Source organism: Vicugna pacos, chromosome 8, assembly GCF_048564905.1.
Source record: "Vicugna pacos chromosome 8, VicPac4, whole genome shotgun sequence".
NCBI classification, from domain to species: domain Eukaryota; kingdom Metazoa; phylum Chordata; class Mammalia; order Artiodactyla; family Camelidae; genus Vicugna; species Vicugna pacos.
Genome location: NC_132994.1, coordinates 64600744 through 64616632, shown reverse-complemented (window position 1 = coordinate 64616632; position 15889 = coordinate 64600744). Strand labels below are relative to the sequence as shown.

The window sequence follows — 15889 nt, the reverse complement described above, 5'->3', positions numbered from 1 at the left end:
TGGTATCTCTTTTCTTTTGCTCTGGATGTATCATACTGGTCTCACCTTGGAATAGTTAACACAGCTAACACATTAGAAGAGAAATTGCTCCTACTCCCAGAAGACCACAGATACATTCTCATCCATTCTCACATAAACAGAGGGGTCACCCTGTAAAAAGAGTGAATTTATGCCACCACCTCCCCAGCCTGAAATGAAGTAACCATGGTCACAGGAAAAAAAAAAAAAGGCACAAAAGTAACTTAAAAAAAAAAAACTCACAACATCAAGGTTTGTTTCTTTCTGAAGATAAAATGTAGTTTAATAAAATAAATAGCAGCTCAAATTTGAAATGTTAGTCCAAAACACACACTGCAGTGGAGCAAAATATTTCTTCCCTTCTTAAGATACTTTGGGTCACCTTTTTTCAGAAGTCTAAAGTTTTAAATTAAAAGATAAGAATTTATATGCCCATCAACATTCCTTAATTCCAAGAAGCAATTTTCATGCTTATACTTTCTCCTGAATTTTCTACTGTAAATCAAATAACTTGCCAGCTGCATATCAGAAAGGAACTACTGAGGTGGGAAGCCCCACGAAAAAGGCTGGCAGGACCCCCAGGCAGGACCACTACTCTCCTGCCAGCACCATCCGGTTCCCCGTCCCCTCCCTGGGGCATGCTCGCTTCTTGCCTCTGAAACTGCTTGCGTCTAGGAAAGCGGAACTTACCCCTAAGATTCTATTGGTTCCCTGAGCTAACTACTGATTGGACCATTTGTAGCACCTCATTTGCATGGAGCTCACTCCTGATTGGACCATTTCTATCACTCCCGATTGGTCCATTTCTATAAAGCTCATTCCTAATTAGTCAACTTTGTTACACCTTATTTGCATATGATGTTGCAAAAATCTAGACTGGCAGCCCATAAAAACCTGTGCAAACCTACAGTTGGGGTCCAGAGCTTGGAGTGTTAACTCCTCTGGGCCCATCCGCATAATAAACCTGAGTGCTCCAACCCTCCAAGTGCTGCTTGGTCTCTCGTCAGGATCCAGGTTGCTGTCACAACTGAGCTGTAATCCTGAGCTGTAACACGCTTTGTTGCAACAATACAAAGAAAAGAAAAAATCCACAATTGTTACTGAATCTCCACTGCCACTCCAATGACTTTTTAAAAACAGTTTTTAACAATGTGAATCTTTTCAAAATCCAGACATTAAAGGTCAACAATGATGATAATATAGAGATGGGGAAAAAGTCACTTGCTGAACAATAATTTTATAAACCATCTTCAGAGAAGCTCAACTATAAAACTTAGCTGTATACATAGGATTAGACTTTCAGAGCTTCAAGAAGCCTTGCTCCACCCCCCTTATTTCATATCCAGATGAGCAAACTTGACTTGTAGAGGTCAAGTGACTTGTCCAAGGTCCCCCAGCAATAGTGACCAAGAGAGAAAAGGAATCCACCCACCTCTTCTGACACTGGTGTTCTTCCACTGCCCCAACTGTATGCAGCAGGAATTAATTTACTACCACCCTACTTGCTACATGGAAGGTAAAATATATAAGAGGCACTATACCAGGACACATGAAGCTTACTTAATAAAAAGAGTGTCTGAAAACATTTGGCAGGAAGAGAGTCATTTCAGGTGATGACAGGATGTTGTCTAATTTATTTTGCAGGGAGAAAGATGCATCAATTTATTCTTTCTCTCAACCCAGTCAGGCCACTGGCCTTTCATCATCAGACATATCCATTTGCTAAATGTTCCTGCCAACCATAATTTTTGTTTGTAAATATTTCATCAAAGTTTAAAAATCTGCTTTGATCATTATCATTATTATAACTTCAACTTACAAATAGGTTGCATTCAAAAGTCCTTTTGCACGTCATTTTAGAGCCTAGAACTTGCTTTCTATCAGAAACAATCCTACACATGAATTAGGTTCCCAGCTAGTCCTTCCCAGGGCTCTAACCCATAACGCCCACGAAGTAGCTTACAGCACATAGCACGTGGGACCCTGGAATAGGAAGTCCTGTCTTTCTGACTCCTCCATCACTCCTCTGAAGAGCAAAACTATTCCATTCCTTTCCCTCTCCCAACCCCTGCTAAAACAACAAATAAACAAACACCAAATCTGAAATTTAAACTCTACCATCAAACTAAGAGTCAACTCTGCAATGATCATGCATATTTTTTTTTTCAGTTTGGATTCCTTGTGCTGCTGGGTGAGAAAATCCCCAACCCTACTGCTCAGACCAACGGGCTGTGGGCCTTTTGCATTAGAAATTTAGGCAATGTTTGTTTTATAAATCTGACACTGAAAGTCCTAAACATGTTACCACTTTCCTTCTAATTTCAAGGTATCTCGTTAAGCAGTTTATGCATGCCTCAGTGTATACAGGCACCTAGAGGCTTTAGAGTCAGACCAAACACGAGTTTACATCCCTGCCCTCCCACTTTCTAGTGTGCCGCCTACGTAAGATATTGAACCTTTGGAAACTTTCAGATCAAGTGTCCGGTGCTTCCCGCGGGACTGCACTGATCCCCTTTCCCGCTTCACCTTCCATCACTTTCCTGCAGTGGCTGTTTCTACCTCTTCCCCAAACCCTCCATGCCTCTGGTCATTTCTTCATTTGGGCTGACACCCCTGCCCCATCACGTCTCATCTTCCAATTCCCACTTCACGTCTCCCTCCCGCATTCAGCATTTCTGCCCCTCAGATGTGATTTCAACACGGTTCTGATTGCACTCTAGTTGCTGGTGTTATTTGTGTTATTTATTTACTAAAAATAAGCTTCTGGAAGACAGCCTGTGGCTTGAACATCTTGTACTTTCTGCTGTGGCTCCCACACTGCATCTTTGATGCCAAGGGTGTTCACTAAATATTTGTTGAACTGAATGAATCGTGATTCCTAACTTAGACTGCAGCTGGTAAATGCCTTGTCTCCCATAAATTCAGCCAGTTAGAAAGTAGAGGAAGGTAAAATAATAAATACTAACCAAAGGAAGAGCAGTCTTTCAAAGATTTCTTCTAAGTCTCAGCTGTTCAGTCTGGTGGGGAGGAGACTTGAAGAGGGCGGTGGCTCTGTTTCATAGAAGGATGGAGGAGGAACGAAGGAAAGAAGGGTTCTTCTGTCTCACCCTTATCCAGGACTCCCTGTTCACCAAGCCTCATTCTCATTATGAGACTGGTACCCCAAGTGTGTTGAAAAGAAGGATCACAAATACTCTGTGCATCCCTGGCTCACTGCAAACCACTGTCTGCCTGGGCTTCATCCCACCATCAAAGGGACTTTAAACATCAGGGATTTTCCCTGTGCTAACGTGGAGGGGTGTACATTTAATCACATGCATTTGTTTTACACAATTATGCATTCACTCCTTTCCTGGTAAACTTATCCCCTGATTTGTCAAGACCCACCTCAAATGTCACCACCTCTGTAAGGCCTTCCATGATTCCTCATTCATTTAACAAACATACAGTAAGCCCCTACCATGTGCTAAACCCTGTGCTGAGGGCTAGAAATACAGTGCTGAGCAGAACAGACATGGTCCCTACTCTGTGGAGTTCATGTCTCATACAAGGTGACATAGAGGCTTGTAACTGAGAGATCCAACTGCGGGCTGGGAATTAAAGCAGGCTTCTCTCAGGAAGCGGTGTTTTACACTGTCTCCTCCCCCCCTGTATTGCCCTTGTCTGTTATATCTGTAATTGCAGAGATTTGGGACTATCTGTATGCGTTAAAAATAGGGATACATGTCAGTAACATCCTGACCACAGAGCCTGGCACGGGGCCGGGGCCAGGGCCAGGAAGTGAAATGAGAGAACCAGCTCTGAGGCCCAGCCCTGCTTCCGGGAGTAGACGATGGTTACTTGGGAAGGACAAACATCAGCACATTCACATCCTAACAGAATCAGAGAGGCCAAGGATCAGCTCTTTGGGAGATATTTAGAAACGGCCTTGTGTGACCTCTCAGCAGACTGAGGTAAGAGTGACCCCAGTTACTTAGCTGTCAGATCATCAGCCTCTTGTCCTGACAGAGGCAGAGCCATGACACTGGTGATAAAATAACACCTTCAAGTAGAATGCTCTGAGTTTGAGATGAGAGGGAGCCCAGAACTCAAAAGCATTAAAGTGACTCTTCCCCAGCACGTCCTCTCCTGGTCACTGCTAGCAGGTGAGGTGTCAGAGGCAGAGCTGTGCCTTCTCTCCCTGGCATGACTGCAGGGGGTGAGGGGTCACACTGCTGCCCTAACAGACCTTGCAGACCAAGCCGTGTGTGTCAGGGTGTTTGTCAGCCTTTCTAGAGGAGGTCGAGTCCGGGTCACAGTTATTTTAGCCCGCAGAAGGAGAGAGCTCTTGGGGACCGTCACAATCTTCTCTGAGACCGGCACGATCTGCAGAGTATTAGCTGTCTTTCCAAAGGGAACAGAGAATTAATTAGTATGAAATTAATTATAGGAAGGCTGAAAACAATTGCCCACCGACGAGCTGCTTTAAACTGGCCTATTCCTACACAGATCGTGCATTTTCTTCACAAGACCCTGCTCCACCAAGGAGCTTTCCCGCATGAGGCTCGGTGACAACTTCCTCTTTCCTCCTAGTGGCCCGGAAGAGCCTTTCTACCTTCCATGGGCCAAAAGGAGGAAGTGCAAGTCTGTAGCCAAGGAAACAAAACAAAACTTAGCAGTGGAGGGAAATCGATGAGTCACCAATCACAGACCGTGCAGATAAAACAAGTACACTCGCCCGAGAGTAGAGCTGCTCATAGTAAGCCCACTCTCATCCCTTATCAAAGTGCCGTCAAGCGCTGGATTCTAGCGTCTGGATTCTATCCTTCTCTCTTTCTCTTCAATTGTGGTAAAACACACAGAATTTATCATCTTACTTTTTAAGTGTACAGTTCAGTGCTATTAAACACATTCACACTGTAGTACAACCATCACCACTATCCATCCCCGTAACTCTTTTATCTTGTAAAATTGAAATTTTATACCTATTAAATAATAACTCCCCATTCTCCCCTCCTTCAGCTCCTGGCAACCACCATTATACTCTGTCTTTATGATTTTGACTGCTCTGCAGTTCCTCATGTAAGTGGAATCATACATTTGTATGTGTGTGTGTGTGTGTGTGACTGGCTTATTTCACTAAGCATAATGTCCTCAAGGTTCATGCATGTTGTAGCATGTTGCAGAATTTACTTCCTTTTTAAGACTGAATAATATTCCATTGTATGATGTAAAATATTTTGCTTATTCATTCATCCATTGACGGATACAGGTTGCTTCCATGGCTTAGCTATTGTGAATAATACTGCTATGAACGTGGTACCAAAATCTCAAGACTCTGCTTTCATTTCTTTTCAGTATATACCCAGAAATGGAGTTGCTAGATCATACAGTAATTTTATTTTTAACTTTTCAAAGAACTGCCATACTGTTTTTGACAGTGGATATACTGTATATATATTTATATATGTAATATATATATTTTATATTCCCACCAATAGTGCATGAGGGTTCCAATTTCTCCACACCCTCACTAACACTTGTTGTGTTCTGTTATTTTGATAGTCATTTTAATGAATGTAAGATGATTAACTCACTATAGTTCTGATTCACATTTCCTTCAATGATTAGTGATGTTGAGCATCTTTTCATGTGCTTTTTGGCTATTTGTATGCCTTCTTTGGAGAAATGTCTGTTAAAGTCCTTTGACCATTTTTGAATCAGGTTGTTTGTCCTGTTGTTGTTGAGTTTTAGGAGTTCTCTATATAATCTGTATTTTAATCTCTTATCATATACATGATTTGCAAATATTTTCTCCTACTTTGTGGGTTGCCTTTTTACACTGTGTATAGTGCCTTTCAATACACAATTTTAAAAATTTTCATGAAGTCTAATTTGTCTATTTTTACTTTTGTTACCTGAGACTTCAGATATCCAAAAAATTATTGCAAATCCAATGTCATGAAGCATTTATTCTTTTTTCTGCTACGAGTTTTATCGTTTCAGGACTACAATTAGGTCCTTGAGCCACTCTGAGTTAATTTTTGTATATGGTGTTAGTTAAAAGTCCACCTTCATTCTTTTGCATGTGGATATCTAGTTTTCTCAACACCGTTTGTTGAAAAGTGGACTCTCTCTCTTTTCATAGCACTTCAAACTTCACCTCGCATCTGTTATCTGGTTTGATCTTTCTAACAGCCATACGAGGCAAGTACAATGGGTATTTGTATTTCTTTATTTTTAAATGCATTTCTTTTTCATTGACGTATACCTGATTTACAATACCGTGTTAGTTTCAGGTGTACAGCAAAGTGATTTGGCTATATATATACATATATATGTATGTAACTATATTCTTTTTTTAGATTCTTTTCCATTATAGGTTATTACAAGATACTGAATATAGTTCCCTGTGCTGTACAGTAGGGCTTTGTTGTTTCTCCGTTTTATATATGGTAGTGTGCATCTGTTAATCCCATACTCTCAGTTTATCCCTCCTCCTTCCCCTTTGGTAACCATAAGTTCGTTTTCTATGTCTGTGAGTCTATTTCTGCTTTGTAAATAAGTTCATTTATCTCACTTTTTAAATTACATATAAGTGATATCATATAGTATTTGTCTTTCTCTGTCTGACTTACTTCACTCAGTATGATAATCTCTAGGTCCATCCACATTGCTGCAAGTGGCATTATTTCATTCTTGTTTATGGCTGAGTAGTATCTCATTGTGTGTGTATATATATACACCACATCTTTATACTACTCATCTGTCAATGGACACTTAGGTTGATCCATGTCTTGGCTATTGTAAATGGTGCTGCTATGAACATTGTAGTGCATGTATCTTTTTGAATTAGAGTCTTCATTTTTTCAGATATATGCTGAGGAATGGGATTGCTGGATCATATGGTAACTCTATTTTTAGTGTTTTAAGGAATGTCCGTACTGCTTTCCATAGTGGCTACACCTAATTACATTCTCACCAACAGTGTAGGAGGGTTCTCTTTTCTCCACACCCTCTCCAGCATTAAGTGAATTTCTTTATTGCTGAAGGACTGAGATATTAAATCCTTTGTTCAAGTTACACAGTTGGTTAGTGGCAGAGCAAGGTCTAAAATTATGGACAGCCCTGCGTTCTTCATTCCCACTAGATTGCACTTGCTCTGAATTTCCTAGTTGGCTATGGCTGGGTTTGGGAGTAGGAAGAAATAGCCAAGGTTAAAGAAGGAAGGTATAGAAGCCCAAATCACAACATAAATTAAGTTTCCTCTTTGTGTTTTGGTTTCCTTTTATGTCAACTGAGATTGTTAAACAGGAATTTCACATGTTTCCCCTTTAAATTCCACTAATGGCAGAAGAACATGAGTAAGCATTATGCTTCACATCTAAGGACACAGAAACCCAGCCCAAAATAGCCCTCTGCAAAAGATAAAGTTCTTCGAAGTTCTTTATTTTCACTAAAAAAAACTCATGTGCAGTTCTGCATTTTACTTCATAATATCCTCAGATTTGTTTTAACATAAACATAAATTAGTTCAGCTTATCCCATACAAATTTTTTACAAAAATGGGTTCTCTAAGGCAAAGCACAAGCTTATCCTGTGGTTTCTTGTACTCCCTGTCACTCAGCACTGGACCAACAGGTGCACACACCCCAGAGTGAGATACAGAGAGTTACCTCTTAAGTTTCCATCCTCTACGTCTTATAGTCCTACATCTGGGCTTCCAATAAAAGGTGTGAAGTCACACTAAGATTTGTTAATGAGTACTGAAAAGTGAACAATTAAAAATAATGATTTTTACATTTATCCAATCCCCAAAATGGGACAGACCCTCGACTTGTACCCACTCCAGGCTAGCCCAGACCCCAAGTATCCACTGAAGGAGGATCAGTGAGGTAGCAGGCAAAGAGTCACCCACCTGATTATAACAGCTGTTCCATGCTGAACAAAAGAGTACACCACAGATCAGCAGGGTAACATGCAAGAGCTAAAAATTCAAATCCAACGCGACACATCACTCCATCATTTACTTGTCACTAAGCAAGACTATTGTCAACTTCTAATGAAAAGCATCCATGCTTCTTTTGATAGCTCCTGGTAACCAAAAGGATTTTTTAAATTGTATTTAAGCCCTTCCTTTCATGAAAGTAGCTAGTGCACTGTATAGGTATCTGCTCAGTTTTTGGAATGTTCATATGTCAGAGCTACAGTTACAGTGAGAGAGACCTCCCAATTTTCTCAATATGCAAGGCTGAGATTAAGATGGAGGGTGGTACTTAATGGAAACCTTTTGTTACATACGAGACATTTCATTTGTCTAGATTTCCATTATTTCTGAACTACAGAGCAGTTTACTGTATTATAAAAGGCCATTTGCAAAAAGATCTTTATTTGTTCCCTTGGACTTATGTTAACTGGCAAAAAAGAGTAAAGGACAGAATATAAACCCTTATCACATAAACAGATATTGAGAGATAATCTACAAGTCCCATGTAGAATTTAACATCCATGAGGCCCTAGTCTGTATGGAGCTGCTTGTGTTTCTAATTTTGTGAAATTATCATCTCTGTGAGAATTTGAAATGGTTCAATTAACAAATACAATTTCAATGAATTATATATATTTCAGTTATTACCCATCCATCCTTATTCATCTCCAATGTTTATTATAGTCTAGTGTGCATTTCTTTAAACCTACATTTTCCTTGGGGACTAAAGTCACTGTATGTATACTGCCACAAGGCTGATGTATTCCTAGGAGTCCTCTCCCTAAGCCATGTGAAAGTCTACTGTCTTGACACACTGGAAGCAAATACCACACACCTGGAAGCGCTTCCTATTGCATAAGAATCCACAACAAAAGATGGTTTTTGCTTCTATTATTTGTTTTTGTTTTATCAACATGACACTTTAAACTTCATACCAACAATCCAGGTGAAATTAACAAAACTGAACACAACCTCTCTTCCCCATCATGCACGTCCTGGTAACTGAAGACTAAATTAAGTGGCCTTTTTCCACGTGGTTTTCATGACGGACAAATATCCTGCTACTTTCACCTCTTCTGCTCCCACTTTTTTCTCACCCCTTAAAAGGACTGTCAAAGCTTAGCCTTACTTTCTCCCACCTCACTCTTTAACTCAAGTGCCCTCTGTTGTTATCCTTGATTTTAGCAACTACAGTCTTGTTTCAATGGTGATAGTTCTATCAGGCTTCTTTTAAGTAGCAGCTAAGGCTAAATTACACTGTAAGACTTTGTTTTTAAAAAAAGAAATTAAAAATTAGAATGTCTATTGTCATTCTAGGTGAAGTAAGCCAGAAAGAGAAAGAAAAATACCATGATATCACTTATATGTGTAATCTAAGAGGGGGAAAAAAAGACAGACGAACTTATTTACAAAACAGAAACAGACTCACAGACATAGAAAACAAACTTCTGGTTACCATAGGGGAAAGGGGGTGGGAAGGGATAAATTGGGAGTTCAAGATTTGCAGAGACTAATTAATATATATAAAATAGATAAACAGCAAGTTTATACTGTATAGCACAGGGAACTATATTCAATATCTTACAGTAACTTATGGTGAAAGAGAATATGAAAACGAATATAGGTATGTTCATGTATGACTGAAGCATCGTGCTGTACATCAGAAATTGACACAACATTGTAGACTGACTATACTTCGATAAAAATATACCAAAAAATTAGAACGTCTAGATGCCAGACACTCCAACCTGCTTACTTAGTACAATTCTTCCAGGGCCTCACTTTCTCTGGTCGTGGACTTAGAGAGTGTTAGCGCAGAAATTCACCTTACAGCGCATGTAAGATGACGCTCATCTGAAAAACAAAGAAATCAAGACTCAGAGAAATTAAGAGACTTGCCAAGGTGAGACAATGAGGGTTTAACACCTAGATCTTTTGCCACCATATAATGAAAAGAGCTAAAATTTCTTCAGTACTTAATACGAGCTGGGCACCATGCTAAATCCATTACGTGCATTATCTTACTTGAACCCCACAATGATGTTTTAAAGTAGGTAATGTTCAATTATACCTATTTTACAGATAGAGAAATAGAAATTTGATACAGACAATGGGGAAACGTGTGCTCCAGATCACACAAATACAGGTTTTAAACCAGGCAGCCTGATCCCAGAAACCATGTGAAGTCACAACCAATCTTACTGCCTTTACAGAAGCTGGAGACGTAGATGCAGATAGACAGGTATATAGGTATAGATGGATATGCATGTACTAATGTATATAGAAGAATAAGCAAAATATAGAATTATTTTGCATATCTTAAAATTTTGAATAGCATCATATTTTAGAATGAAAAATGAAAAACATTTGGAAGACACAGTTTCCCAAAAAATGGGTGATTCTAAACTATAGTGGCTAAGAATTTTGCACTTGGTTGCAAACATAAGGTAGTGGTTACTTTTAGGGGAAGGGAGGAGGTTCCGTTGGGATGGGGTACTTGAGGGAGCTGCTACGGTGGCTGACAAAATTCTGTTTCTTAACCTGGATGGCGGATACATGGGTGTTTGCCTTATAGCAATTTGTTAAACTCATTAAGCAATACCAATTTTTCTCTGTATGTTTCCATCTTCCCTTCTCCTCATCTGAGCAAATAGCTTTCTGGATTCTTTCCCTCTGGGGAGATTCATGGAAAAGCGGAAAATAGAAAAGACTCCTTTCTTTTTTCCAAAATTCTAAGCTCTGAGAGAAAGTCCTAGACAGTGTCTTCAAGAAATACAAAGCGAAGATTTCCCCCACACTAAAGAAAGCCCAAGGATATGAAAATAAAGCAGTCAAAGACCTCTTGGACAGGTGTTCATCGTATGAGTAACAGTGGTGCACCACCGAAAACCTGTTTATGACTCATAGGATTGATTCTGTCTCGTGTTTCTTTCCCTTCTTCCGTTTTTCTTCTCCTTCTCCTCTCCTGTTCCAGGGCAGATCTCGACCGCTCATACAGTGTGACCCATCCATTCTCCTTCCCACCAATGGCTACCGGTCAAATGAGTAACCTGGCTTTGTGAGAAAATGAACGCTACTTGTAGTAAACTTTGACTCAGCCGTGAAGAGCCAGTGACTGGCTTAATGTTTTCCAGGAGGGAAACTGAGAGGCTAAATATTATAATCACAAAGATGAATCTTATGGCTCAGACTGAAAACAAGGAAGAGTCCTTACCAAAAAAAAAGAAAGAGGTCAGGAAGAATTCAAGCTACCTTGGGTAAGAATGTTCTGCAAGCAGAAATCAGACTCCTTTGTCAGGAGTCTTTCAAAGGAGTCTATGGGAAGTCAACACTCCTTTGCCATAAAGTTTACCTTTAAGAGAGATAAGAAATATTTTGATAGTAATTTAAATGGACGGCATTCTCTTGACAGGAGCGATTTTTTTAAACATTCGATATTATGGGAAGAAAGAAGAGAAAATACACACCAAAAAAATTCAAAAAATGGTAAACAGAATTATCATTTGATCAGTTAAATGTAGGTACAATTAAATGTTTAACACATGCCTGCTAATAAGCAAAACATTTTCATGGTAAGTGCTTATTACTACCTTTCCCTTTTATGCCCATACACTTTTTTTCAAGACAAATATTACTTCCTTCTATTGACAGTTTTCATCCACGATTGCGGAAATCAGAGGCTTAACTGTTGTTCACGTTTGTTGCTATTAGCCCTTGTTTGTTAGTTCATCGGGAGGAGGAGGGACTTGAGTCAAAACGTTTCACAAAAGGAGGTATGAAATCACTTGATTTCTATCAGAAAAGCTTTGTAGTTTTTCTCACTCTGCTGTTGCTATGTCACGTGGAGTCTGCCAGCTAGAGCTGACAATTTTTTTAGGCAGAAAGATGCCTGTGTGGGAGAAATTGCATCCCATGCGGTAACTCTGGTAATATGCATTTTCATTGCTCATTTTTGTTCTTAAAAGTACAATTCTCCTGACGTCATATTTTCCTGTAGTGCAACTCTGTTAAATCTGAAATTAATGATTTTTCCTTAAAGGCAAAATGTTACTGTAATTCACGCTGTTCAAATATATTCTAAAAATGTATTTTAAACTATTTTAAATTATTCATTAAGATTCTGTAACAGTGTTAAAACTATCTAGTAATATCTGACTAATTCAGTTGAGTTCAGTGTTTAAAGAGTGCTGTTTTCTACAATGTGGCTGTTTTTTTAATTTTTATTTCATTATTTTTTAGCAAGTTAACCTCTTTATTTTTCCTCCCAGTTTTACTAAGATACAATTGACATACAGCAGTGTATGACTTTAAAAGGTATACAGCATAATGCTTTGACTTACGTACACTGTAAAATAATTACCACAGGAAGTTTAGTGAAGATTCATCATCTCAAACAGATACAAAAGAAAAAAATATATTTTTCCCTTGTGATGAGAACTTCTTGAATTTTTCTCTCTTAACAACTTTAATATAGAACATACAGCAGTGCTAATTATACTTATCATGTTGTTTATTACACCCCTAGTACTTATTTATCTTATAACTGAAAGTTTGTACCTTTTGGCTACCTTCATCCAATCCCCCCTCCCCCTCACCCCCAACTCACCCCCAATTCCTACCCCTCCCACCCCGCCGCTGGTAACCACACATCTGATCTGTGGGTTCTGGCCGGCAGAAGTCCCACTGAGACGGAATGAATTACTCGAGACTCTGTGGAAAAAGTCAAGAGAGCGAGAGGAAGTCGGGAGACAACTCCACGAGCCTCTCAAATGCTCCCACGTTTATTGTGTACAATCAAAGGAGAAATCACTAAAAGTTGTGTGATGGAATGCCGGAATTTAGGGAAAGACAGAGTGGGATGGAGACTGTAGAAGTCACAATGAGTACAAAGTCTTTATCTTTAGGGAAGTTGTGGGGAGAGGGGAACAAGGTACATTCTTATAGATATGTCAAAGCAGACCACCAGACCAGCCAGTTTCTTGTTTTGAGGATAGAAGACTATCCACCAGCAGGCACGCCCAGCCCAGCGTTTATAGCCAAGGGCTTGGGTCGTTGCTTTGCAATTAGCAGAGTGCTACCTAAAACCTCAACTATGCAAGCAAGGCATTGTCTCTGCTTTTATGGCAAGGAGACCGGAATGCAAATGCACAGGCGCCTGCTTGGAAGGCAGTTACTAAGCAAGTTTGTTCTTCTCTAAGGAGACAAGCAGCTGGGGTCTGTTACAATTTGTTAACCCAATCATGGGCTCCCACACTGATCTCTTTTTTCTTTTTTCTTTTTTTCTAATCTCTTTTTCAGAGTTTGTTATTTGTCTGTTTGTTTTTAAAAGCATAACTGACCTACAATACTATGTTAGTTTCTGGTGCACAACATAGTGATTTAACATTTCTGTATGTTTCAGAATGATCACAACCATGTCAGTCAGTTTGTCACCATACAAAGATGTTACATTACTACTGACAACATCCCCCATACTGTACTTTTCACACCCTTGATTCGCTTATTTTGTAACTGGGACTGTGTACCTCTTAATCTCCTTCGCCTATTTCTATCATTCCTCCATCCCCTCTGGCAACCACCTGTTTGTTCTTTGTGTCTGTGGGTGTTTCTGTGATGTTCGTTCGTTTGTTTTGTTTTTTAGATTCCACATGTAAGTGAAATCATACAGTATTTGCTTTTCTCTGTCTGACTTATTTCACTTGGCATAATACCCTCTAGGTCCATCCATGTTGTCACCAATGGCTGTGGCTATTTATTTTTTTAAGTCTAGAATCAGTGTGTTTCCAACAACTAAAGGGATTGGATATTTCATTAAACTATCTATCATACTTGTAGTAAATCTAATATATGGGCTGACCTTATGAAATTTATAAACTATAAAAATGATAGTGAGAGTTGTCTTCTAGGTCTGCCATTCACTTTGTCTGAAATCAAGTGTTCACTAAGGAAAAAATGATTAGTTTTTTTCATTTCTGCAAACTTGAAAATAGTACTGCTTGGTACTGCAAGGTTGGTTAAGATGTTTCATGACTGAAGGAATTTCATTCGCCTTGTTTTTACTTCCATAGTTTAGAAACATGCCTTGTAATGTTGCCAAATGCCTACATGTTTCTAATACACGCTAAAAGATAAAGGACTTTAAGCTACTTCTATTCAAAAAGAAGAGGAGTATTGTCTGTAATTATATCCGGATAAATTTGATTTACATAAACTATGGAAAGAGAATAACAGCTGACTAGCACTAGCTGAACAAAAGAAGAACAATGAACTTGTCCCACGTATGAGCACAGTTGCTGCTCTATTAGTTGCAAAAGTTTTTAAAACCCTCCTCTCACCTCCATGAGGCTAGCTGGCAGCCCAGCATAGTACAAAATGTACTTGAGAGAGATGGCAAAGAGCACAATCTTCCAGCTTCCTCCTTCAAATGAACCCTGAGACACGCAGAAATAAGAAGGAAACAGATACGCTGCAATATTAACAGCAGCCCTGGAGAACCAAGGAGTATTACCGTCGAAGACTGAAGGAAAAGAGCTTTGGGGCTAGAGCTTTATACGTGAAGGAAAAGCCCAGCTAGGCTAACAGCTAAGTCACAAATCTAAGTGCAACAAGTGTCGGATTACTGATCTGAGTTCTGCTGGGCTAACTCATAAATCTGAAGTTTAGTGTCAGTCTATTGGGCTAACGAGCTCAGTCGCAAATCTAAGTGTGATAAGTGTCGGTTTACTGATATAAGTTCTGCCGGGCTAACTTGTAAATCTAAAGTTTAGTGTCAGTTTACTGGGCTAACAAGCTAACTCGTAAATCCAAGCTCAACAAGTGTCAGTAACGTGATCTGTTCCAAATTGATAAGCTCCAGTGTACTGATTCCTTGCTTTTTGTTGTTTGAACCTTATTGGCTAATAGCCCCATACTTGTAATTAACCCTATAAAACCTCATGTGCTCGTCTTGGAGGTGCTCAGAGCTTCGGAGCAGAAGCCCCTCTGAGCCCGCCGGCGTAATAAATCTGAGTACTCCAACCCTCCGAGTGGTGCTTGTTTCTTGGCTGGCCTGTCATTTCCGTAACAACAAGGCTGAAAGCGAAGTGCAGTGTCACCATTTCGCTTTCTGGCCAGCTTGGCTCTCGGCCAGAGGGCCTGAAGGAAATCCACTTCCCAGCTCAATGGAATCCAGTTCCCTGCAGTTTCAGGACTGGGGACGCATTCAGACCCAGGATGGGGATGTGGGTGCACCCCGCCCGCGGGGGTTGGAGATCCTTCCTGCTGGGTGTTTTCCCCAACGCTTCCTCATTCCCCTCCGCGGGCTCTTCCTCCTCGTTAAATTCTCTGGGGCTGGTGGCCGCCCTCCCCGCTAGGTCAAGGCCAGAAAAAAGAACACTGGCAAGAAAGTAATGCCTGGAGGGTAGCAGGTGAAGCGGGAAGAAGAGGGGAGAGGGCGGGGCAGGAAATGCTGCTTCAGCCCCTCAGCCCCCACCAGCACATTGCGAAGTCCGAGCCCCTGGAGCCGGGCTGGGCAATACCCAGACATACCCCGGAAAACACCTCTCTCCACACCCGCTACCACGTCCCCACAACACCGCTCTTTGCCAGCGACTTTCAAGAACCGAAATAGCGGTAAACCGCAGGTACAGGCAAAGGCTCTTCCGTTCTCCACCTCACCTCGCACCGTTTATAACACATCTCTTCCGGGCCCAAGAAGCCCAGGGTCTCCTGTGATCACACCCTCCACCAACCGGCATCCTATCCTCTTGCCTGAGGACACATCCCAGCCAAAGCCTAGGAACCCGGCCCGCAGTTGCTGACGGAGAAGGGATGGGAAGCACAACTTCCCAGAGTCTGACACAGGCAGTGAGGGTGAGGACCCGCGCTCCCTCTTCTACCTTTCGGTCCCAGACCTGCTAGGGACAC

At 40.5% G+C, this 15889-nt stretch overlaps 1 long non-coding RNA gene across 7 annotated transcripts in view; it reads right to left on the bottom strand.

The window, feature by feature from the left end:
* Positions 1–15889, bottom strand: part of LOC140697758 (uncharacterized) — a 36623-nt gene that overhangs the window by 17778 nt on the left and 2956 nt on the right. For 6 of the 7 annotated variants that reach the window (XR_012075071.1, XR_012075076.1, XR_012075077.1 and 3 more), the window contains one exon: positions 9741–9838. This is a non-coding gene — a long non-coding RNA (uncharacterized lncRNA). Of the gene's footprint in view, positions 1–2984; positions 3070–9740; positions 9839–15889 lie in introns of all 7 variants that reach the window. The other variant, XR_012075075.1, reaches the window with a different exon arrangement.